The sequence below is a fragment of the Camelus dromedarius genome, chromosome 9 (genome assembly GCF_036321535.1).
Source record: "Camelus dromedarius isolate mCamDro1 chromosome 9, mCamDro1.pat, whole genome shotgun sequence".
NCBI lineage: Eukaryota > Metazoa > Chordata > Mammalia > Artiodactyla > Camelidae > Camelus > Camelus dromedarius.
In genome coordinates, this window is record NC_087444.1 from 3,304,817 (window position 1) to 3,327,996 (window position 23,180).

Below are 23,180 nucleotides of genomic sequence, written 5' to 3' on the forward strand. Positions count from 1 at the left end.
GGTTTCCAAGCGTGTGTGTGTGATTCCCCACCCCTACACAAAAAGTAATGTACTATATCCATAGTTCTACACTTTGCTTTTTTTTTCTTCACTTAATATATATCTTGGAGATTTCCCTGTATTCGTGCACAGTATTCCTTTGAAGAGATGTACCATAATTTATTCAATCAGCACCCTTCTGATGGGCATTTAGATTGTTCCCAATCTTTTCCTATTACAAACAATACTGCAGTGAATAGTCTTGTACATACATCATTGGTATCTGTAAGCACACCTGTAAGATAAATTTCCAGAGGTAAAATTGCTGAGTCAAAGGTATATATATGCTTTTGTAATTTACGTAAGTAATGCCAAATTGTCTTCCACAGGGATTGTACCAACTTAGACGCCCCAGCAATAGAAGAAAATGCGTGTTTCCCCACATCCTTTTTAGAAGGTGTTATTAAACCTTTGAATTTTCGCCAACTTGATAAGTAAAATATAAATTTTAGTGCAGTTCTCTTATACTAAGTGACACCTTTTCATGTTTAGCAACTATTTGTTTTTCCTTTTTGGAATTTGCACCTCCATTTTTCTATCCACTTGTAGGTCTTTTTATTATCAATTTTTAGGACCTCCTTCCATATTAGGAAGCTTAGCTCTTGTGGTATGAACTTCAAATATTTTTTCAATGATAATATCAAGGAAAAGAAGTGATATATGTAAAGCCCTGTTATTTTAGGATGCTCATTCCAGGAGCCATGTGGGATGAATAAGAGACGTGAGAGCCAAGGAGGGACACTGGTTAGAGCTATGGCGGTAGCCTCACGGTCACGTGGCAAGGGCTCTGACGAGGCTGGTGGCAGTGGAAGTGGAAATGGAAGTGAAGGACCAAAGTTATTACCAAGAAATAATTGGCAGGAGGAGTTAATGATTAGCGATGACAACAATGACAATACAGCAGCCACCGCTGATTTAGGAGTAACTACAACCCAAGTACTATGCAAAGTGCTTTGTAAGCTTTAAGCCGCGAGCTGGTGCTACTATTGCCCCCATTTCACAGATGAGAAAAGGGAGTGCCAGCAGTGAAGGGACTCACGCAAATTCACACTAGATGTAAGTGGCAGAACCAAGGCTAACCCCAGCTCTCTCCGACCCAGCTGCCTGGCAGAATGAAGGAAAATGACCAGAGGTCTGCAGTCTGAGCACCTGAGTAATGCCTGGTGACAGATGCAGAAGAAGCCCGAGCACAGCTGCCTCTGGCTAGAGAGCAGCATCCTCACTCCTAGGAACACTGAGCACTTCTCAAAGCCTTTCATGTACATGATCACTCTTCCCACAATGTCTCTGTGAGTCAAAGGGGGGAGTATCATCCCCATTTTACTGATGAGAAGACTGAGGCACCAAGAAATTAAATAACCAACCCCAGCTCAGATGTCATTCTCCAGGAAACCTTCCCTGAAACCCAGAACAGAGCAGTTTCTTTGGTTATGTGTGTTTTATAGTCTCCTTTTCTTCCTGAAAGTTGTCACAGTTCATTGATTTCTGTTATTTTTAACATCTGTTGTTCTATGGTCTCTAAGATCCATGTCTGGTTTTGCTTTTGCTTTGTTCCTACTTTGGGGTACATAATTGGCAGGCAGTACATATTTGCTGAATGAATGAATGAGCTCCAGGCCTCTAGACCCTTTGGCTTTTCATCTTTCTACTACATCATAAAGCTCCCTATAAGCTAAATAATATAGCTGTGCTAGAAACGATTTTAGGGTTCAAATTTCTTTAAGTCTACAGGCAGCTTCCACATTAATGTTTAGACAGGGAAACCCTGGACTGCTTCACCCAAAGAGACATATGAAAGGACAACACAGCCAGTGAGATGGACTTGAAGTCTTCTGGGCGGTGCACGGGGCTTTGTCGGGGAGCGCTCACCCTGGAGTTGATCCCCTCCTGCCACAGAGTAATTTGCTGAGCCTCACCCCGTAACATCATTACTTAACAGGTAGCTGGGGCACACATTGGGCAAAATGCACTTTCAGGAAGAGTAAGTCCTAAAATTTCAGCTTTGCCAGCTCTACGTGGGAACAAGCAAGAAGCAACAGATGCTTAAGCTATCATCAATGAAGACCGAACAGAAAATCTGAACTTGAATAACTGCAGACAGAGAGACTGAGGATCCCCTGTGATCACCACATAATACACCACTGACTCAAAGAGGGCAGCTCGAATACGGACCAGAGCAGCAAATGTGGTATTTCCTGAAGCCTGACCCTCTAGCCTTCTGGCCCCTGAAGAGCTAGCCGTGGACTTCGTGTCATGGGAATCCCGTCTACCAAGCAGGGAAGTCAACTCGGCTTCCCAAAGACCTGTATGATGGCTGCAAACTCACTGTCACATCGGAGAGAGAAGTCACTGCAGGAGGGCGACAGTTGGACAGATCCTCAATAAACACTCACTGAACGAACGAGTGAGTGGGTGAGTGAAAACGATGGAGTTCTTGACAACACAGGCTCATTTTCTATACAAGGTGCATGTTTGAACCACCTGTTCAGCAAACTCTAGACCCTTGTTCCCAGCTACTTCCTTAATCTGATGACCAGCTTTGCATTAATCAGCTTCTCAACTTATTCAACAACTGAAAGGAAATGCTCCAAAGTGCCTCTGGATAATTACGGAATTCCAGATGACTTTAAGTCCTTATTTACACAGCTCCCCTTTTCCATTTTTCCCTTCAGTAAGCATGTATTGTTTCTATTATTAAAAATGTCACTTAGAAAACCAGTTCACCGAGCCCTACCACGTGGAAACCATCACTAGCCCAGAGAGATAGGAAGGGGGTTATGCAGCCAGGAACGTTCATGCTTGTGGGGAACACAGCCCAGGCACACAGAGAGAGAGGGGCTGGCTGCAGCAGGGGCTCCCTGTGCTGTGGGAAGGCAGGGAAGGGAGAGATGAAAAGTACTGGGGGATGGAATCTTGACGCTGGTGAAAATAAAGGAGTGTAGTTTTGAAAAAGAAATGCTTTCCTATGGAAATGAAGGAAGAGGAAACAAATGTATGTAAAACCTAGTGCAAGGGCCACCTGGCTGCCATCTTGAGTGACAGAGGGAAGGGGCTCAGCTTAGACGCCGCAGACTGCCCATTGGCAGGTGGAGGTGAGCCATGCTAGCGCCGTTCTAGGGCAGGAGAAGGAACCTAGACAGAGAAAATGAAGGGAACGTGAGGCCTCCCAGCTCCCCTACACAAGGGGAGCCAAAAACCTCTCAGAGAAAACCGACTTGCCTGGATGTACTCATGTCGTCTCTGAGAGCAAAGCTGGCCTTCCAGATCAGTGGGCTTCAGCCTCAGAGAATTTGTTTGTGAAATGTCGGTAAGACTCTCGCATCTACCATCTTGGAAAAAAAATCTTTCTAGCAATCTTATCACTTAAAACTCAACCAGCTGCTCATTCCTTTGTGTTAGGCACTGGCCTCTCTCTCTACCATCCCCCTTTTTGTAAAGCGATGTTAATCCTTAGTGGATGACTTGATAGAACCCTGGCTCTGAATGTGCCCTCTGCCCAGCGATTCCAGTTCTAGGGCTCTGTCCTGCAGAAATGCTCGACTTACCTGCACATACTGCGATATTCATGGCAGCGTTGTTTGCAGTTAGAAAAAAAGTGTTTATCCACAGAGGGATGACTAAATTATAGCACACCTACCCTATGCAGCTGATAAGAAGGAGGTAATTCTATAGACACAGAAGGATACCTATGAAATATTGTTAAGTGGAAAAAGCAAGCTGCCTCACTAATGCAAAAGTAACACACCTGTGTATTTGTGTGGGACTATGTGTCTACAGGTGCAAAAGCGTCCGGGGGAACTTCCACCCACCAAACTGAGAGGAGAGATTAATGAGCAAGTGAGAGGGGACTTTTTCCTTTACATTATTCTAAACTGATTTTTTTTCCAGTGAGCACCAATTTCCTTCATCATTAAAGATCATTTATCTAGCACTTTCTAGGTGCCATGTACTGTTCTTGCCGCTGTATGTGTACTCACTCATTTAATTCTGACAATAACCCCGTAAGTGGCCCTTTTCTCAGCCCTTTTTATAGTCACTTAAGAACACGGTCCTTGCCTGGGTCACACAAAGACATCGAAGGGTGTGAGCCTTCAACGCACACCAGCTGGCTCACACTTCGAGCTCTTAACCACTAAGTTACAGTGCCTCAAAGAGATGACATAAACAGACAGACAGACAGCGCTGCTTTTGGAGTCAGGCGCACCTGCACGTGGATCCCAGTTTTTGCTGATTAGCTGTGTGATTCTTAGCAAGCGTCTTACTTCTGGGTCAGTCCCCCCATTTGTAAAGTGGGGGTGATGGTCACCTGCCCCCTGAGACTTGTGAGAACACAAGATATGCTCGTGCCAGGCACTGAGCAAGTACTTGATAAATATAGACTGTTTCCTCCATTAAGATTAAATTACCAGCCCTATGTTTGTTAATCTAATTGGCTGTTTTGTTGATTGGCTGCCTGGCAGCATCTGGTCCTTCAAGGGTAAGTGCAGAAGGGGGATTTGGGAATAAGCGGAGAATTGGCTCAGACCGAGAAGACGAAAAGGGCTGAATTAACACTTCACTGTTTTCATAGTTTTGCCTACAGTCAGTCCAGCTAAGAAAATAAAATTGATAACATTTATATGAGTGTTTACATCATTCTAGGGTAAAATATCACCATTCCATTTTCAGAATGAGGGTATTAATTTTCAGGAATTTGCCCAAGGTCACTGAACCAATTAAATAACAGAGCCAGGACTGAAATGTACACTTTCTAATTCCACATCCACCCTCTTTCAGCAAATCCCACTGTCTGAGGTGGTGTCGGGATACCATGGCTCGGAAGTGGTGACTGCAGCCTCTCAGAAAAAAAGCGCTAAGAAGTGATGAGCATGGTAGCAACGGCGCCTCTGGGGGATATCAATTCACATCGGCTGCTGCTGGCGGGGCCAGGGTTGGGGGTGGCCTCCCCCCTACTTCATGCTGACACACGTGACAGAACCCCTCCCAGTGGGGTCCACACAGCCCAGGGTCGGATTACCCTGTCCCTTTCTCTCTGCCATCTATGGCCCTTATCTTAATAGCAGTCATCACTCTATAAAATGGGACACAAGCCATCCTGGGGTCGGGGTGTGGAGTCACAGCAGGCACGCAGCTGCCGGAAGCTCGGGGAGGGTCCAGTGTGGAGGCTTGCTGACGGTTCTCAGCTCAGCAGCCTCCTGTCTCATCCCTTATTTTCAACCTGAAAGCACCAGAGGTCAGGCAGGCATCAAGGAGGGACCTTCCTGTCCTGTGAGGCTCCAACCCTATCACCCACTTCTCAGGCTCAACCAATCCCTGCGGGGCGGGGGTCATTACCATTCTCCAGAGAGAAGAGATGGCAGCCAGAAATGGATCAGAAAAACCCAGAGTTCTCGGCCTTTTCCCCAACAAGACATGAACGTTACACAGCTCACTCCCACGTGAGGGCCAGAGTTCGCGCAAGCACAGGGCATGAGGTGCAATCCCACAACTTTTTTTCACTCAGGAGACGCTTTGGTTGCTACAATGTGGATAGTCATTAAAGCTGGGGTTTGTTATGCTGTTGCCTCTACTTTGGGGTGTGCCTGAAAAATGCCATGATGAAATGGTAAAATAAAAAATCACAAAAGCCCTTTGAAATGCAAGTGCGTGAAAGACGTGTTAAGATAGAGACAATCTTGTATCTTACAGTTTAGTTTTTAAATAAGTTATTTACAGTCTGTGGTACTGCATTATCAGTGACGAGGTGCTTGTCCCATACCTCAGTGCCCCAGTGGCAGAGCGGCTGGGACAGCGAGGTGGAAAGCTGGGCGAGGTCGTCAACTTGGTCCTTTCCTCTCTGATTCCTTCCTCACATGAATCCCTCCCTCCCCAACACACACACACACACACACACACACACACATGGACGCTGTTCTTAGGTGTCTAGGTGGGGCAGCCCTCTCAGGTGGTGACCGTTTGGAGTTCCTTTGAATGGTCTAGTTGACAGTAGCAAGGTTACTAAATAGAACACAGTCAAGTGCCCTTGAATTAGCACAAGTGTCTGCAATGAGGAACAGAGCACCAAAGGAGGAAACACAGCCTAAATTTGCACGATATCAACTATGTTCCCAGAGGTGGGGGTTAGTAAACCCATTTCACAGGTGAGAAAACAGAGGCAGAGTAACTAGCCAAGTTCCCATAGCTAAGACGTGGAGACCCCTCAGCTGGACTCCTTGACTTTACTGCCTACATCACCTCCCTCTGTGAACCCCTGTTTCTCAGAGTGGGCAAGAGAGTTTGAGTTGAATTGCTTGAGAAGGGTGTGGAATAGCAGCATGACTCAAAAGAAGCAAGCCAGCTGGGTTGGGGTAAAACCTGAACCCAGTGCCTGGCACTTGGTAGGTGTTCAATAGATACCTGTGAACTGGACCCTTGAACAGAGTTTCAGACGCAGGCTGGGGGTGGGTGCGTGTCTTCAGCGTGTTGGGAACCACAGCCTCAGCCTCCACACACTATTGAACTTCCCCCACGGCAGGCAACGCCGTAGACAGCTCACAGGTGTGAGCTGTGAGGTCCAGCCTCCTGTCCGTAAGCTCTTCCCGCCTGAGTGGTCTGGGAGCGGCACCACCCCATGCCTGAGGGCTTGTCAGAAACACGGAGTCTCAGCCCCACCCCAGACCCACGGACTCAGAACCCGCATTGTAACTAGCCTCCCAGGTGACGCGTGCCCAGGCCTCGCCCCGGCTCAGCCGCCCTGCGCAGGGGAACGTGCCAGCTGTCATCCTCCTCGTCCCCATCACCCCCAGGCAGCCCGGGGGACATTCCTTTTCCCTGTTGTAGGCTTAGGGGGCTAGGAGCACCTGCTGCCCTAACCTCCTTCCGCTGGAAGGACCTGTCAGAACGGGAGTCAGGGGCAGACTTCTCGGCTGTCAGCATTTCCAGGAAGTTCAAGTCCTCGTGTGCTCCCCATGTGACCTCGTCTGTCTCGGGGCTCATGAACGCCAAGGGTGTGACAGGAGTGCTTCCTCACAGCGTGACCAGGCAGTGACAAACGCCCCACATGGAAGAAAATTAGTGAATAATCCTTGCATATTCTGCACTGAGTCATGTTGGCCTCTTTTGGGGGTTGGGACACAGATGATCAGACTTGTGGTTTCTGTTTCCTAATTCAGAGCATATCCTTAATGAAACCCCAGAGAGTGTCCCCCGGAAGACAGGTGCTGGGCACAGCAGGTCAGTGCTCCCTGACCTTGAAACACTTTATACAGAAATAATGTTATACTGTTACCTCTGATCACAAAGGTAAGATAAAGGACAGATTCGATGCTTCTGTCAGCACAGACTGCGATGATTTGGTAACTACTGGGGACAGAAACAAGTCTGCCCCTGCCCCTGCCCGTCCCCCCCCACTCCCATGCTGCCCTCTCCCATGTGCTCTGGGCTCTCAGCACAGAGTGTAGCCGATGGTGACGGGGGGGGGGGTGACGGCCCTGCCCACTGCTGGAGCCCCTCCTGTGGGCGTCTGTGTGCTCTGCCCGCTCAGCCCTCCGGTTAGTAAAATTGTCCTTACTTTACAGGTGAGAAAACTGAGGCTCAGTGAGGTGAAGCTGCCCAAGGTCACGTGTATAGAAAGCATGAGGGGAACACAGATGTGATGGGGCCCCAAGGCCCAGGCCTCTCCCTTCACACCCGACTGCTTCGGTCCCACCCTGTTCCCTGCGGGGCTTCAGGTGAGGGAGGGGTTTACATAGAGAGTAGAACAGAGGGTGGCATCGCACTGGTGGCTGTCAACTCCACGTACGTGTCTGTCTGGTGCCAAATCCAGGATCCCAGATGCCCTGCGTGAGTCACCAGGGTGAAAGAGGAGCCCCCCGCCCCGGGGGCTTTATCCAAGCCCGTAAACCCTGGGGGACGGTGTGAACTCCTTAGAAGGGGCTTTTTACTGGCTCTGTTTGGGAAAAAGGATGAGGTAACTTCACAAAGTACCTCTGCATTTGAAACCCAGAAGACAAGCACTGGCCACTGCTCTTGGGACCCGAGGACCAGACGATAAGGGCACAGAAAGACGGACAGGAAGGCCGGTCCAAGGAGGAGAGGCGGACAGCTGCTCCAAGCTTCAACCACCCCGCTCGTAGCTGAAACCCCTCCTCCAAGCCCAGAACCACGAGCATTTCAACCCTTGGTGCTCGCCATCCAAAATGCGAGCCCTCCGGGCGTGGATGCTCCCCTGCACCTTCCTGGTTTCTTCTTCTTCTTTTTCTTCTTCTTTTTCTCCTTCTTCTTCTCCTTCTTCTTCTTCTTCTTTCTTTTTTTGAGGGGGAGGTAATTAGGTTTTGTTTTTTTTCAATTTTTAATGGAGGTGCTGGGGATTGAACCCAGTACCCTGTGTGCATGCTAGGCACACACCCCACCACTGAGCTGTGGCCTCCTTCCTTTACCCTTCTCCATGACGCTCCTCGCACCTGGGGCATCTCTCCCAGCTCCCTCCCCAGGGTGTCTTCCAAACCTCTCCTCCACCCATTCTTCTCTAAAGCCCTCTTCTCCACCGTGAAATCAATGCTCTCAAACTTGTCTGATCATAAGAATTACCTGGGAGGAGGGAGGGTACAGCTCAAGTGGTAGAGCACATGCTTAGCACGCACGAGATCCTGGGTTCAATCCCCAGTACCTCCATCAAAAAACTAAATAAATAAACCTAAATCCCCCTGAAAAGAAAAAAAACATCACCTGGGAAATTTGCATGCAGATTACCCAGGCCCATCCCCTGGAGGTCTGGACTGGAAAGAGCCAGGTGGAGACCAGGAGACCCCATATTTAACAAGATCCCACGTGTCCTTATGATCAGATATGTTTGGGAAACCTTGCACTGTACTCCTCCTGTTCGAGCTGGAGCTGGCTACAGTCCTCAAAGGCCCCCACACTCCTGTCCTGTGACAGCAGCCCCAATGCTCCAGCCTCGAAGTACACTGGCCTCCCAGCTCCAGCACCCTGCGCCTGTGCACCACCTCTTCTACCATGGACCACCCTACCTCTCCTCTTTCTTTCATCAAAGGTTCAGCAGTTCTGCAGCTGCCTCTGGCCCAGGCCCTCCACTGAAATTGCTCTCCCTGAGGTTAAGAGTGACTCACAAGTGAATCACAAGTATGTGATTCAGTGGGCACGATTCAGACACTCTGTTATTGACCATTCTGCTACGTTTGACATCGGTGACCACTTCTTCCTTTGTGAATTTCTTTATTCCCTTGATCTCTGAGACACCATTTCCCCCTGACCCTCCTCCAACCTCTTCCACAGTTTCCAGTCTGTCTTCCCTGTAGGTCCTCTTCCTCCAACCACCTTGAAGGTAGATATCTCCAGGTTCTGAACTCTGCCTCCTCTTCCTGGTCATCACACACCCTTCCATAGTTTTAAAGCCACCTGCTTCCTGTGCTTCAGTTTTACACCCAAAGGGTCTGCTAAATATTGACTACAGCATGAACAGTTCAAAATTTTAGCACACCCCAAACCTAACTAACTGAAAAGCCTTCTTTCATATTTTCCTATGTCAGGAAGGCACCTCCATCCAACTGGTTGTCCAAGCTGGCACCCTGGAAGCCATCCTGGGAGCCTGTCTCCCTCCATCACCACCCACACAAATACCCAGAGCCCACCATTCACCAAGCCCTGAGGGCTTTATACCTAAATAGTCCTCAAACTCCTGCTCTCCTCTCCTTCTCCCGCCCCGACTCCAGTCAAGGTCCCCACAGCCTCCCAGCTGGTCTCTCTCCCTTCCATCCTGCCTCTTCCAGTTAGGCTTCCACTCAGCCACCTGAGTGGTGTTTCCAAAATGCAAGTCTGATCCCATCTCTCCGTGACTTAAAGCCCCTCCAGAGTTTCTTGTCGCCTGCAAGCTGAAGTCTGAACTATTCAGGAGGGCTCCCCCAAACACATCACTTTATTCCCTGCCTCCATGTCCATGTGAAGCTTCCTCCCTCCTTTATCTAACCAACCTCCATCCCTCCCTCTTCCCTCAGCCCAGGCATCGCGTCCCCAACAACATCTTTCCTGGCTCTGTATGGCGGGGTCGATGACCGGCGAAGGCTCCTGTAACACCAGATTACATTAGCAAATTCAGCTATTACCTGTGAAATGAGAGGAAGTTTGAGGATTGTTTTACAGGTTTACAGCCTCTGTCCACCCCCAGTTGTTACCATAGTGACTGAGAGCTGGCTCTTCCTTGCACCTATGAATGTGTCTGAAGCCAACCCTCCGCTCCCACTGCCTCTCAGAGTGAAGCATGAGGACCACCCAGGGGCCAGCCCACCTCTGTCTCTGCTCCTCAAAGGGAGTGGCCTATCCTGGCTATTGGCAAAGCTTCCAGAAACTTGGCTTTGAACCATTCACGTCTAACAGGTGGTCCAGATATTCTGGCAGAGAACATGAGTTTAAAGAGAGGGAGAGATAGAATCATTGCCATGTTTTTTTGGACCACCTTAAACCCTGAGGGCCAGGTCAGCGATGAGGGAATACCGTGCTGGTGGGTGCCCAGGTGGGAGGGCGGACACTCATCCACATACTTGCCCTCCTCAGGAATCTTGAGACATCGGAGCAGGTCGTCAGGAAGGCTGTTTACAAGCCAACCTGCCGCCCTTCAGGGAGGAACAATGCATAGGTTGAGACTGACGCTAGACCCCTCAGGACTCCAGGGTGCACTCCCTCTCTCTCTTTTTAAAATCTATTTTTATATATAGTGGCTAACATTTGTAAGTCTCAAACTCCCAAATTTATCCCTTCCCACCCCCTTTCCCCAGTAACCACAAGATTGTTTACTATGTCTGCGAGTCTGTTTCTATCTTATAGATGAGTTCATAATGCACTTTTTTTCTCTTACAGTGTACTCTCTTGAACACAGTGTGAGTGGATGCTGCCCTCAGCCCCTGTAGAAGCTCCTTGGATGAGCAGGGGATTCACACTATTATTGGAGACGGGATAGACCTTCACCTGGGCCTGGAGTGCTGATAATGTCAGAGAGAAGACTGTTAGATGGAGTCTGTTTAACACTTCAGAGTCCTCTGGCCTAAGCCTTGATGTAAATGGGTCACAAGATCCTTCAAAGATGGGGCTGGAAAAGCCGACAGTGCCAGACTCTCAGAAGCTGGCCATGCTATGGCAAGGGCTATAGCGGAGGCAGGAGCAATGAGTTCAGAGGAGGCAACAGAAGTAGCATGGCCAATCTAGACCAGTAAAGCAGCAAATGGAAAAAAGGGCTGCCATGTACAGTTGTGCAGGTTGTTTACTGCACAAGGTTGCTCAGTTGAGGCAGAAAAGGAGGGCTGAAATTCAGTCTGTGCACCCATTTCCCAAGATATGTGTCCTAGTATAGAACTGCATTTTCTGAGAAAAGGAGGTACTTGTTTTTAATTTGCAAAAAGGAATCATTTGGGATTGTCACAACCTTGATGGAGAAGACACTGGCAGGAGCATTGAGAAAGCTTAGGTGATGGCAAGAGGAACCCAGGATCTGGCAGAAGATGACAAGGGTTTGGGGAGCCCCAGGGACCCTACTGGGGGTGGGGCTCAGAATTTCAGTCTATTGAGATACTGCCCAGGCCCCGTGGTTGTGCCCTACTCCTCCCTGTCCTCCCCGCCCCCACCATCTCACTCCCTCCTGCCCACCCCCAACCAGCCAAGGCCTCCATGGCCAGAGGAAAGAAGGTCAGTGTATTCATGACTGTGGCCCCTGCTGCCTAAACCCTAATGACCCATTCCCGAATGGGCTGGAGGACAGCTGGTATGGAGAGGTCCCCAGTGCCATACTGTGACCACAACAGGCTGTTACGGAGACCTCGGCTGGAGAGCGAGACCACCAGCTTGTGACCGTGCCGAGTAAGGAGGGGCTGTGGAGCCTTCCCATCTTGCTCCTTTCCTACCTGGAACTTCACCCTAATAGCACCCACTCCTGGTTCTAACCCCACAGGTTCTAACCTGCCAGGGGGGCTTCTGGGATTACAGCCTTGCTCTGAAACTAACAGCACACAACACAAGGGAACCCGGGGGTGGCCTCTTGCCTTTTTGCCTCAGAATAGAAGGCGAAAAGGTGAGTGGAGGGCCCCTTAGGCACAGATGTGGAGGGGAGGCCAAAGCAGGGGGAACTGGCTCTTCTGAGCCCTGGTTTGTGTTGCACGTACATGATCATATTTAATTCTCCAACAACCCTGTGAAGTACGTATCATTATCTCCACAGTACAGATGAAGAAACTGAACTTCAGAGAGAAGCATCACCCAGGCCAGCTGGTAAGCTCTGGGGATCCAACCGGAACTTCCTGGTCTATCTGGCTCTCGCACATGGGGTTTTGTAACCCACAGTGTGTCACCTGAGAAGATTCCCCCTTGAGGAGAGAGAAACTCAAAATAGTGAAAAGGAACCGAAAAGGCTTGAGTTTTGCTTTAGCAACTGAAGCCAAGCTCTCTACAATTTCCCATCCTGTTCATACTTCCAGAACATTCTCAGGGGGCAGTTTCACTCCTTGCCTTCCCTAGCTCGCCCCCAAGGATGTTTGTACAGGTGAAGTCACTACATCAAGCTGTACCTTGTGAGGGGAGGAGGGGCGGGCAGAACTCTTGAGCTGGTCACAAATGAGCCAGAAAGGAAGAGCCAGCTTCTCAACTCGCTGCTCAGCCGAAGTATCATCTCTCAGGAACAATTGCCAAGACCCACAGTTCAGTTAATAAAGTGTGAGAGCAGGAAGGGGCTGTCAACGGAACAGAACGTTTGCCGGGGGCCTGCTGTGTATTAGCCAAGAGCCATCCAGGGACACTGCTTAGAGACCCCTCTGACCCTCACCAGGCACACGGAGCACAGATGAGGAAACCGAGACCCAGAGAGATGACAGAGCTTGCCTAAAGTCTCCCGGCTCTCGAGAAGGGGGCTCGGACTCAAACTCACACAACCTGGCTCCTAGCTGCTGCCCTGCCTCCCAAAGATCCTCTCCATTTTAAGGGTGAGGAAACAAGTCCGAGGGCAGGGCCAGGCAAGACGCCGGGTCTTCTGACTGGGACCCGGGGCTCCTGCCACCACCCAGCGCTCCGCACACCCGAGACCCCAGCTTGGATTTCAGATCTCACTGGACACTCTGCACCAGAAAATTCTTAAATACCTGCTATCCGGCAGGCATCTGCACTGCACTTGAGCATCCCTCATGGGCTCACGGGAGGCTAAATACAGCTCCGCGCTCCCGCTTCAGCAGGCAGTGGGCAGCCGGATACAAACGGAAGCGGGCAGGGACAGTGGCGCCTCCCACACCCAGCAGTGCTTGGCGATGACTCTAGGCAGCTCCTGCAAGGCCAGCAAATATTTTGATAATCTTTCCCCTACAGGAGTCTCCTGCGGAGAACAAATGGACACAGTGGGAGCGACCTCTCAGCGGATTCCACAGGAAGAGACGCTGCATCAGTGGAGGGGCTTTTGCCTCTCGGGACTTTGGGGAAGGGAAGCAGATCTGGGGGCAGGGCTGCCCAGACTTCACCGGGCCCCACAGCCCTGGGCGTGAACAGGGGTGTGGGGGACCCCACGGGGGACAACGTCGAGGAGGGGCAGATGGGGTGGTGGGGAGAGTGCAGCCTTCGGAGTCAGGCAAACCTGGGCTTGAGGACTGGCTCTGCCACTGGGGGCCGTGTGAGCTCACAGACCGCTGCGCATCTCTGGGCCTCAGTTTCCCTGCTGAGGAATGATACAGGTACTCACCTCCTAGACAGGCCCTTGAGAATCAGACACGGTAACATCGGGGAAGCACTGAGCACAGGGCCTGGCACTTGCAGGTGCTGAATAACCATAAATACAATTTTCCTGGAGGGCTCCCTCACTTGCCTTGAAAGAAGCTCATGGCGTGTGCTCTCTGCTGTCACTGGTCCCCTTTAGTGAGCTTCCCTGAGGGACACCGACCCAAAATGTGCCTTTGAGAGAGAAGGAGGAGCCCTGAGAGATGGGCCGCCCCTCGGCCGTAAGTTCCTGCCGCTGGGATAGAAGCTTGAGGGTCCATCCCCTCAGACGACCACCTGCCCACACACGTCAGGTCAGCTGGGCAATGAGAAAAGCCCTGCAGATTCCTGGCATGGGACATTTCCTCACAGAGGCATGGTATTTTGAAAAGGATCAAACAAAATTAACGAACATTTATAAAAAGCAAAATAATATAAAGCCATTGGGACAAAAAAGCCAGGCTGAGCAGCACAGGCGGGCGTGGGTTGGGCAGGACCCAAGGACCGCTTTGACATGGCAGCCTTGGTGCTGCCCCTCATGCCCGCTGGCAAGGCCCGCCCCCAGGGCCTCTTTCCAAAGATGAATTTGCCTCTATCTTCTGTGTCTATAGACCCCACAGAACAGGGACACAGAGGGCTACCTGGGGGCCCAACGTTCTCCTGGTGACTCACCGATCAGGCAGTGGGAGCCTGAGACAGAAGAACCACTTCCTGTGTCCCTGAGCCACCAGTCATCCTACCCGTACCTGCCCTGCAGCCACCTTCTCCTCTGAGAATGCCTGAGTCACTCCCGGGGCAGGGCGGGGCTGGCCCAGAGGTGGGGTGGGTGACTGCTGCTGAAGATGCCAGGCCACATATGAGCCTGCGGTTTGGGGTGGGGTGAGCAGAGGACACACTGCTTTACCCCCAAAGGAGCCTCACCTTCCTAAAGGTATTGACCCATCCCTCCTGAACCTCAGGAGAGACATGGTCAGGGGGGAGTCTTAGGGCCACACATATGCCCTTGTCCACATCGCACCCCCTGCACACCCACAGCACTGCGACAGATGTCTTCCTGAAGCTACACTCCGGCTAACACTTCCCTTACATGGTCCCAGAATCCTGTTCGATGTTACAGGAAGAAAATGCATGTCTCGGTGTAGTGGTGTGTGTGGGAGGGTGGGGGGATGGGGCGAGTGAGGAGGAAGAATGTTGACAAGAAATCCAAGCACACAGGCTAGAAAACTCTGAAAAACAACAGCAGTCCAGCTGTCTCCTCTGTGCCCTCAGCTTCTCAGCTCAGGCCCAGGGTCAGGGAGGTCCTGGGTCTCAGCCCAGCACCTGGTTTTTGGGCAATGGACATGGCTACTGTGACCATCCAGGTCCTGCAGTAAGTCCGTGGAGTCCCTGGGCTCAGGCCCAGACCCCGCCTGGTGGGGAAACAACGTGCCCTGTCCCTGACTTGACTCTGCTGCTCTGGCCACAGCGCCCCTCTGAGGCAGCGGGAGCCACAGCACTTCATTAAGACCGGAGGTCAGATGACAGCCCTGTCCTCTTTGGAAACCACACACCGGCCAGTGGCACTGAACCCACCAGCTCCCAGCCCTCCCAGGAGCTCTGGGCGTCCGATCTCACTTCTGCTTCACCTACTGCCACGGGAAGGAGAGGGCCTGCTCCCACCTTGTTTTTAACTTCAAGACTACTACAACCCCGTCTTGGGAACACTCATGGTTTTCATTACAGTCAGGGTGGCGGCTACCCACGCACTTCAGAGGCTTCAGACCTGATCCCGGTCAAGCCCAGAGCCGTGGTCTCTGGGAAGCAGACAGACAAGTCTGGAGACCCGTGGAGCATCTTGCTCACCATGGTCCAGGGCTGGCTGTCCAGGCCGGTGCCAGACAGAGGAGTGCACAGGTGTGCTGCTCCAGCGCAAAGGTGGCTGCTCAGAAAGGACCAGCAAGTGGAACTTTGGTCAGGTCAGGCCCTCCTCTGGCTGCGGAGGTGGGGTAGATTGTACGTACAGTCTTGTGGCGAGCGATCTTATTTGGAGATATAATGAATACATTCATAAAATAAGAAAACAATTGTTAAAAAGTATTCACTTTTTAAAGATCAGCTTTGCGTGTGTAGGTGTGCATGCGCGTGTCCTAGGAATTCTTTTAAAAGTGGACCACCTACGCAGGCTTTCCTATTACATGTCCTTACAATGGTAATATATCCTACACTTACGTAATGCATTGTGGCTACAAGGTACTTTTATATGCCCATCCATTCATTCATTCATACAATGAATCTTCATGAGCCCCAACAAAGTTCCAGACACTTTCCTAGGCATGGGGGGGACACAGAGGTGAACAAGGCAGGTGAGACCCTCATTCCATGGAGCACACATTCTAGTTGGAGAGACAGACCATAAACAGCAGACAAGGGGTCAACAAGACAAGTTCAGGGAGTGATAAAAGCTTTGAAGGCCATGAGGTCAGGTAACAGAGCTGTGCTGTCCAATACGATTACTCAGAGTCTCAATGAATTAAAATTAAATAAAGTTAAATATTCAGTTCACCCTTGCCACATTTCAAGTCCTGGAGAGCCACATGTGGCTCGTGGCTAGTGGTATAGACACAGAACATTTCCATCACTGCAGACATTCCTACAGGATAGCACTGAGCTGGAGAGTGACTGGGGCTCATTCAGACCGGTGGTCAGGGAGGTGCCGTGAGCTGGAACTCTGAAATGAGAAGGAACTGACAGCTCACAGATCTGGGTGGTGGTGCTGGTGGGGTGAGGGGAGTGGGCAGAGCTCCAGGCACCCTGGGGCAAACGCCCAATTGTAGGCATGAGTTTGGCAAATTTGAGGAACACAGAGGAGGTTAGTGTGACGCATAAGGAGCTGGAGGCTGGGGGGGGGGGAGGGGGTCAAGAGTAACAAGGAAAACAGCTGGTGGCTGTTGAGGGCCGACTGCTCCCGGCGTCTCTGAGGTCGGTCCTGTTCTCCTCTTTTCACAGAGGAGAACGCAGAGTAAGGAGACACGGTTAGCCAAAGTCACACAACTGCTGAGGTTACAGGGCCGGGCTCCCCCGGCGGCATGGTCATGGGCGCTCAGCCTCTGTACGGCGCTGCCTCTCCAAAGAGACAGGGGCTAGTCACGAACGCCCTGTGAGGAGCTGGGACCCTGTCCGGGTGTAACGGGAAGTCACTACAAGTTTTTAGGCAGGACGGTGACCGGATCTATTGCCCATTTAAGTGCTCGATCTGCTCACAGTGGGGAGAGCAGATTGCAGCGGGGGTTACCGCGTTAATCCAGGAATAACACTACTGTGGCTCTGACTAGGACAGCTGCAGCTCTGGGTTTTTAAAGCCTAGCCAATGTTGCACTTTCCTTTTTTGGGGTTTATGTTCAAGGACTTTGGCCAAAAAAAACCAATGCATCTTTTCTTTTTTAAAATAACAAAAACAAACAAACAAAAAAACCCCTCCAAAACACAACAGACATACCCTGACAATCATTTAGTGATAGGAAAGCTGGTTTTTGCCAGTCTTACCTAATTCTACTAAAATACTCTTTTCTATATGCTTTAGGTTGTTGTCAAATTAGGTCAAGGGTCTTCTGAAACTGGGAAGGTGTTGTGGCTCCACCCAGGGTTGCAGCTATAGCTGAGAAGGTGCGGTCCTGACGCAGGTGGGAACCAGGGCGTGGGGTGTGCGTGTGGAAGAGGACCTAGTGGACCGGACAGGGTCTAAACGTCCTGATCTCGAGCCTTTAGCGGGCAGGTATTAGGACTGCACGGATAGCCAGGGCTCCCCAGACCAGTGCAGCTGTGACATTGACTTTGGATGTGCTGTCTGTGTTTTCCAGGTTCTCTTATAGCAGAAGGAATAAAGGCAAACTGACAGATCTCCCAGGGAGAGATGCATGAATGTTATTTCATATGAATCTCCTCCAAGCTCCTACACATGGTCAATCGCCTGAGGTGCTTATCACATAAAATGCAACTTTTAACCTCCTCGGGCCCTGAACGCTCTCCCTTCGCAAATTCCCACTGCTTCTTCAGACCTTCTCTTCCTGGAGGGGATGGGATTAAGGGAAACAAGGCAGCTCGGCTAGTGTTCGTTTCCCTTCCAGCCACAGCTGCCTCCGAGTGTGGCGGCCTGTTCCGGGGTGCAGGTTCAGGTCGCGATCACAGCCCTGCGGTCTTCCTGGCACCTGACCCTTTCCCCTGTGCCAAGTTATCTAATGTCTCTGTGGCTCCCTTTCCTCATCCCTAAAGTGAGGATAATTATTGTTAACTATTGTTCTCTCTCACAGTGCTGTTCTGAGAACTCAGTAAGTTAGAATTAAGTAAGTAAAACAGAACAATTATCACCATTAGCGATGACATCAGATCATCATTACTGGCAGGGCAAGGGTAGGAGTAAAAGATGGCCAGATCCACTCATGGCCACCGACGATAAATAAGGGTCCAGAATCGCCCTGCAACCACCGCCCTGGAGCCTCTGCAGGGTAGTCGGGGGGTTCCCGGGCTCTGGGCACTGCCCCAGAAGTCACTTCCTAGGCTGGACCACACCACCCCGCAGCCCGGCCAGTTTCCGCTGGCTCGGCACTGCCGGTGCTCTGGCCAGTCAGGCCGCTCCCCACCTCACCATCACCCCCCTCCCGGGCTGGCTCTTGTCCTCGCAGCAGCCCCTCCAGGCTTCTCAGCGTGGTGTGAGGGAGTGAGGGGAGCTCAGGCCTGGCTGGGGCCACTTCCTGTGGCTCTGCCCGAGGTGGCGCCCTGTGGGGCGGGCCTCGGGCTGGGGGGACCTGGGCCTGCAGCCCTCCTGGGACTGCCCCCCGGGGCTGGGCCAACACCGCCCCTGCCCCTGCCACCCAGACGCTTCTGTGTCTGTGGTCAGCAGCTGACGGTCTGATTCTAAATAACAGTGACTCACAGGACAGTGGTTCCCTTTTTGTCAGAGCAGTCTTGTGTAGATTAAGCCTTTCTCCCAGGTAAAGGAGGTCCTTGCTTTTCAGTGGAAGTCGAGGGCGGCAAGCAAAGGGCTGTGATTAGGAGCAAAATGACCCCCACCACTGACAAAGCAGGGAGACCCTGGACAAGTGCTTAACCACGGGCTCCTCATCGGAAAATGGGGTCAATGACAGTACTCACTTCACAGGTTATTATGAGAGTTAAATGAGTTAATATCTATGCAGAGCTTAAAGCTGTACCTGACATACAGTAAGTGCTTATATAAATGTTTGAAAAGTAACTGATAATGGGGACTTGGTTATATAAAATCTGTATAACAGAATACTACACAGCCATTGTTAACAGCTTCTCTGCTATACAAGAGCAGCGATGTGGAAACATACTCATTGTCTATTACTAAATGAAACAGCAGACTCTCAAACTACAGTATACCATTATTGTTGGGAAAAAAAATACATATTGAAAAATATACTAAAAGTATATATGCCAAAAGGGTGTTTTTCTATCTCCCAAACTATCTGTCTTCCGTGTGTTACTCTAGTAATAAAAACAAGAAAACAATAAAAATTATTCAGCAATAAAAAACAACAATTATTCAAATGTAACAGTCGTGCATACCCCAGGATAAGTGATCCTGCCTTATAATGATGATGAAGATGATTCTGACAACTCCCAAGCCTGAATCATTCAAAGCTGAGGCTGACGGGCGACCACCACCACATGCTTTAATGACTAGCCAAATGCTAACATCAAGAAGAAAAAATAATAATATCACACGCTCATATGGCTGTAACATTCTACTTTCCTTCTGGGAACAGTCAAAAGCTGACCGTACCAATGCAGCCAGATTCAAATCTTCCCTAAGCAACAGGTGACCAACGTACGTAAAACAAACAAAGATGCAAACCGCAGTGTGTAGAAGCAGTGAATTGGGCTTGCTTTGCAAGGTGCCAAGGGCAGGGGGTGTCACGAACATTGCATGCGTAGACAGGATGGGGTGGGGTGGGGGAGCATTCCTCCAGACATTGAGTCAGAGGTTTTAAGAAGGAAACGGAACTCCAGGGGCTGCTCAAATAAAGGAAGGAGATAACATCTCCTTTTTCTGCTCACTTGTGTAGAACCAGAGTGGAGAGTAAGTACCCCCTGAACCGTGACCCTCAGTAATGCGCAGACTTCTCGACTCTGTCACCATTTCTCACCCTGCTCCAGGGACCTACAAAACAATTACACCCCCACACATGCTGCATCTGGACTCTGATGGATGGGACTGATGCTAAAGTGAACACTCTGTGTGTCAAAGAACAGGAAGCAGGATGAATCCCCAAACCATCTTAACCTCACTTCCAAGGTGCCTGTCTGGGGCTGTGCCTGGCTTCCCCGCCAACACTCACAGGTTCACATCCCCCTTTCCCGAATCCACCCCACAAGTGCATCCTGGGCAAGGTGTCATGATCTTTTTCATCTCCATGTTTTTAACTCATAAAATTTCTCCCCAGCATCCTTACCCTCAGAAGATGTAAAGAACTTGAAAGAGAAACAGAATGCTAGTTGTGAATTCTGAAGTTGTGCTGGCTGAATGAAACTTTTGACTGACAGAAACCGGTTTCAGGTCCCCCTTCTATCTTTGCGGTGTCACCACCATAGAGTCCCTCATGTAACTTACCCTGGTCACAAACCGGGCTGAAATCTACACGAGAAAGAGCATTGCAGTAAAGCCCCCAAGCACCTCAACTGCCTGGAACTGCTGCTTCCTTTCCAAAGAACCACGGGGTCCTGGGGCTGCCTCGGCCCCTCCCAGGGCTGTGCCCAGCCCACAGGCAGGAGGCTGGCAGGCTGTTGGTTCTGTTTTTCAGCAAGAGCTGGCGGTGATTAGGACACCCAGATGCTTTCTGCTGACTCTTGTGGGGATCAACTTGCCGGCGTCAGGCTTATTAAACAGGGGTCACACATCTTGTATCAGGAGAACTGATTGCACATTTGAAGAAGGAATGAAGAGAATCACCAGGAGAAGAGCCACGATAACCTGAAAAAAGTCCTCTTTGTGTTCAGAGACGTGGGGCTGGGGAGCCCGGATGAAGCCAGAGCTTTTCCCTTCCAAGAGCATCTGGCTCCAAGGCAGGGAGAGGGAAGGAGCGAGGGACGTCCCAGGCTTCCCGAGGCCCCTGAGTGCGGGGCCCGGGAGGGAGCCCCAGGCCTTCCCCGAGGTGAGGCTGTTTCCCTGGTCCCTTCAGCGGGACCGGCTTCCTGACCCGGGGAGTTGGGGAGGCTACACTGATTTATAGCTGCATTTCTTTGCCCTTCTTTCTGATCCTCCCAGCCTGTGGTCTGTTCAAAGCACACTCAGGGGAAGGAGAGACCAATGAATCTGCCGAACCGGGAAGTGGTTTTGAGTGAGCAGCGAGACTGTGACACACGCTTTGTCTTAAAATGGGTCCCTTGCGCTTCAGTGGAGCGCGGCTGCGGTCTGTGCAGGTGTCTGCAGTGGCTCCCAGAACACAGAGCCCCTCCCTCAGGGCCTGTAGGGGACCCTGTACCAGGATGTCTTCAACTATTGGCGTGAGATGAGGACCGGCAGTGGTGAGGGGTCCCAGGGAAGCCCCCCTCTGAACCACCCTCAGAACAGCAAGGGGGAGCGAGGGGGGTCTCACCTGGACCAGCGATTGAAAGGGGAGAAAGGGGGCGGTTTAGATGGAAAAACTGTTTTTTTATTCTATTTGTCATTTACGATTTTAGATTGGTGGAGAAAATTCTTTATCTGATCAACGCAACACAACCCTCCTCTGCAAGGACTGGAGTTTTTCTCCTACACCGTGGTCCCGGTGGAATCTATTTACTTGATGGAACATCAAGCAAATATTTCACATCTCCATTTCAAATATACATATTTTCAAAACAAGGCAAAATATGTTATCTTTCTATAATTAAGTCACAAAGTAAATAGATCTGCTCCATGCTGTGTTTGCTTTGCTTTCCCTCAGCAAAGCTGTTTGGGGAACACTCACATCTTTATTTAAAAATATTTTTAACCATTTATTTCTTGAGTTTTTTCTAACCCCTTAACAGAGGCACTGGTGACTGAATCCAGGACCTCGTGCACGTCAAGCACACGCTCTGCCACTGAGCTATACTCCCCACCCCGCCTCTGCTTATAACCTTGGATTTTTTTCACTAGACAAAAAATGGTTAGGTCAGCCTGACCAACCCACAAAGGAATGAGATAAGAGTCCAGGGACCCCACTATTACTGAAATAGTACAAGTCCATTCCTGGCGAGACAGGGAGTGAGAGGCTGAAAACCAAGAGAGGCTGACCAAGAGGTGGCTTCCGTCCCCATGTGTCTTTGCACCTGCTGGAGGGGCCATCCCCGTCTTGCTGCAGGTTTCTGCCACCTCTTCCTTTGCCGCTTGAAGGGCACTTCTGAGCAGGGGAACTAACACCCCCAAGTCACTAATTTGGAGAGACCTCATCCGAGCAGGGCTAAGCGGGGAACTCCACGCAGGGCCTTACGAGCCTGATAAGCCCTGCCCCGCCAGCTGCAAACCTCGTCACTCTTCCCTGAAGGATGGCCGGTCCAGCTGAGACTTCCCCGAACTCAACCCCCTGAGCCGTGCCTGCGTTCTGGCTCAGTGTTAGCTGCTCCCCTGATCCACTTACCCCCTCTACTCTCAGTCTGCTGACTTCCCATCACAGTGACCGTCCCATTTCTTGAACCCTTAACACACACTGTTTCATGGCTGAGTTTTCCAGGCTTCCTGAACACCAGTGTCTCAAAGAGCCTCCCCTCTACCCCCGCGTTTACGTCTCTAACGCTCGTTGAGGGACCCTTCCCAGGACTCCCTAGGCGCCCCGTGGCGCCCACGCCCTCTCCCTCCGTGACCTTGACCCGCTCACCTCCCGATGCGCCCTTCCCCCTCAGTTGTCCCTCTTTTCCTTCCTGCCACTTGTCTCTGCTTCCCACACTCCTCCTTTACTCCCGCCTCCCTCTGCCGCCCGCCGTCATCCCACCACATCCCGGACCCCCGGGGGCCTGGGTGGGCGTCAGCGAAAGGTGAGGCGTGGCCCCCACGGAGGACAGCGCACTCTGTTTCTAACGGGTTTTCCCGGTTCTCACAGTCACCCTTCATGCCTGAGGCCAAGGAAGGACCGGGTGCCCTCGGGCTGCCCTGCCACCCTCGCCTTCTCACTAGTCTAAGAACCCGGGCTTCCCGGAGCCCCAGGGCGGGTCCCCAGTCACCTGGCTTCTTGTTGCTCCTAAAAGAAACTTCTTAGTGAGAGCCAAAAGGCCACACCGGACGGCTCAGGTTCCCCCTGGCCTTTCAGCTCTGGGGGAGCCACACTTGCTCTCTGAACTCCTGCCACATCGGCCTCCTATAGCTTCTCACGTGTGCTGTGTTCCCTCCTGCTCCACAGCCACGCTGTTCCAGCTGTCCATCTGTCCGCAACGACCACCTCCTCCCCCGCTCCCTCTACTTAACTCCT

General features: G+C 51.1%; 1 protein-coding gene across 3 annotated transcripts in view; it reads right to left on the reverse strand.

Annotated features, from left to right (window-relative positions):
- BCAR3 (BCAR3 adaptor protein, NSP family member) overlaps positions 1–23,180 on the reverse strand; it is a 189,586-nt gene that overhangs the window by 107,736 nt on the left and 58,670 nt on the right. The gene's annotated exons all lie outside the window — the stretch shown is intronic.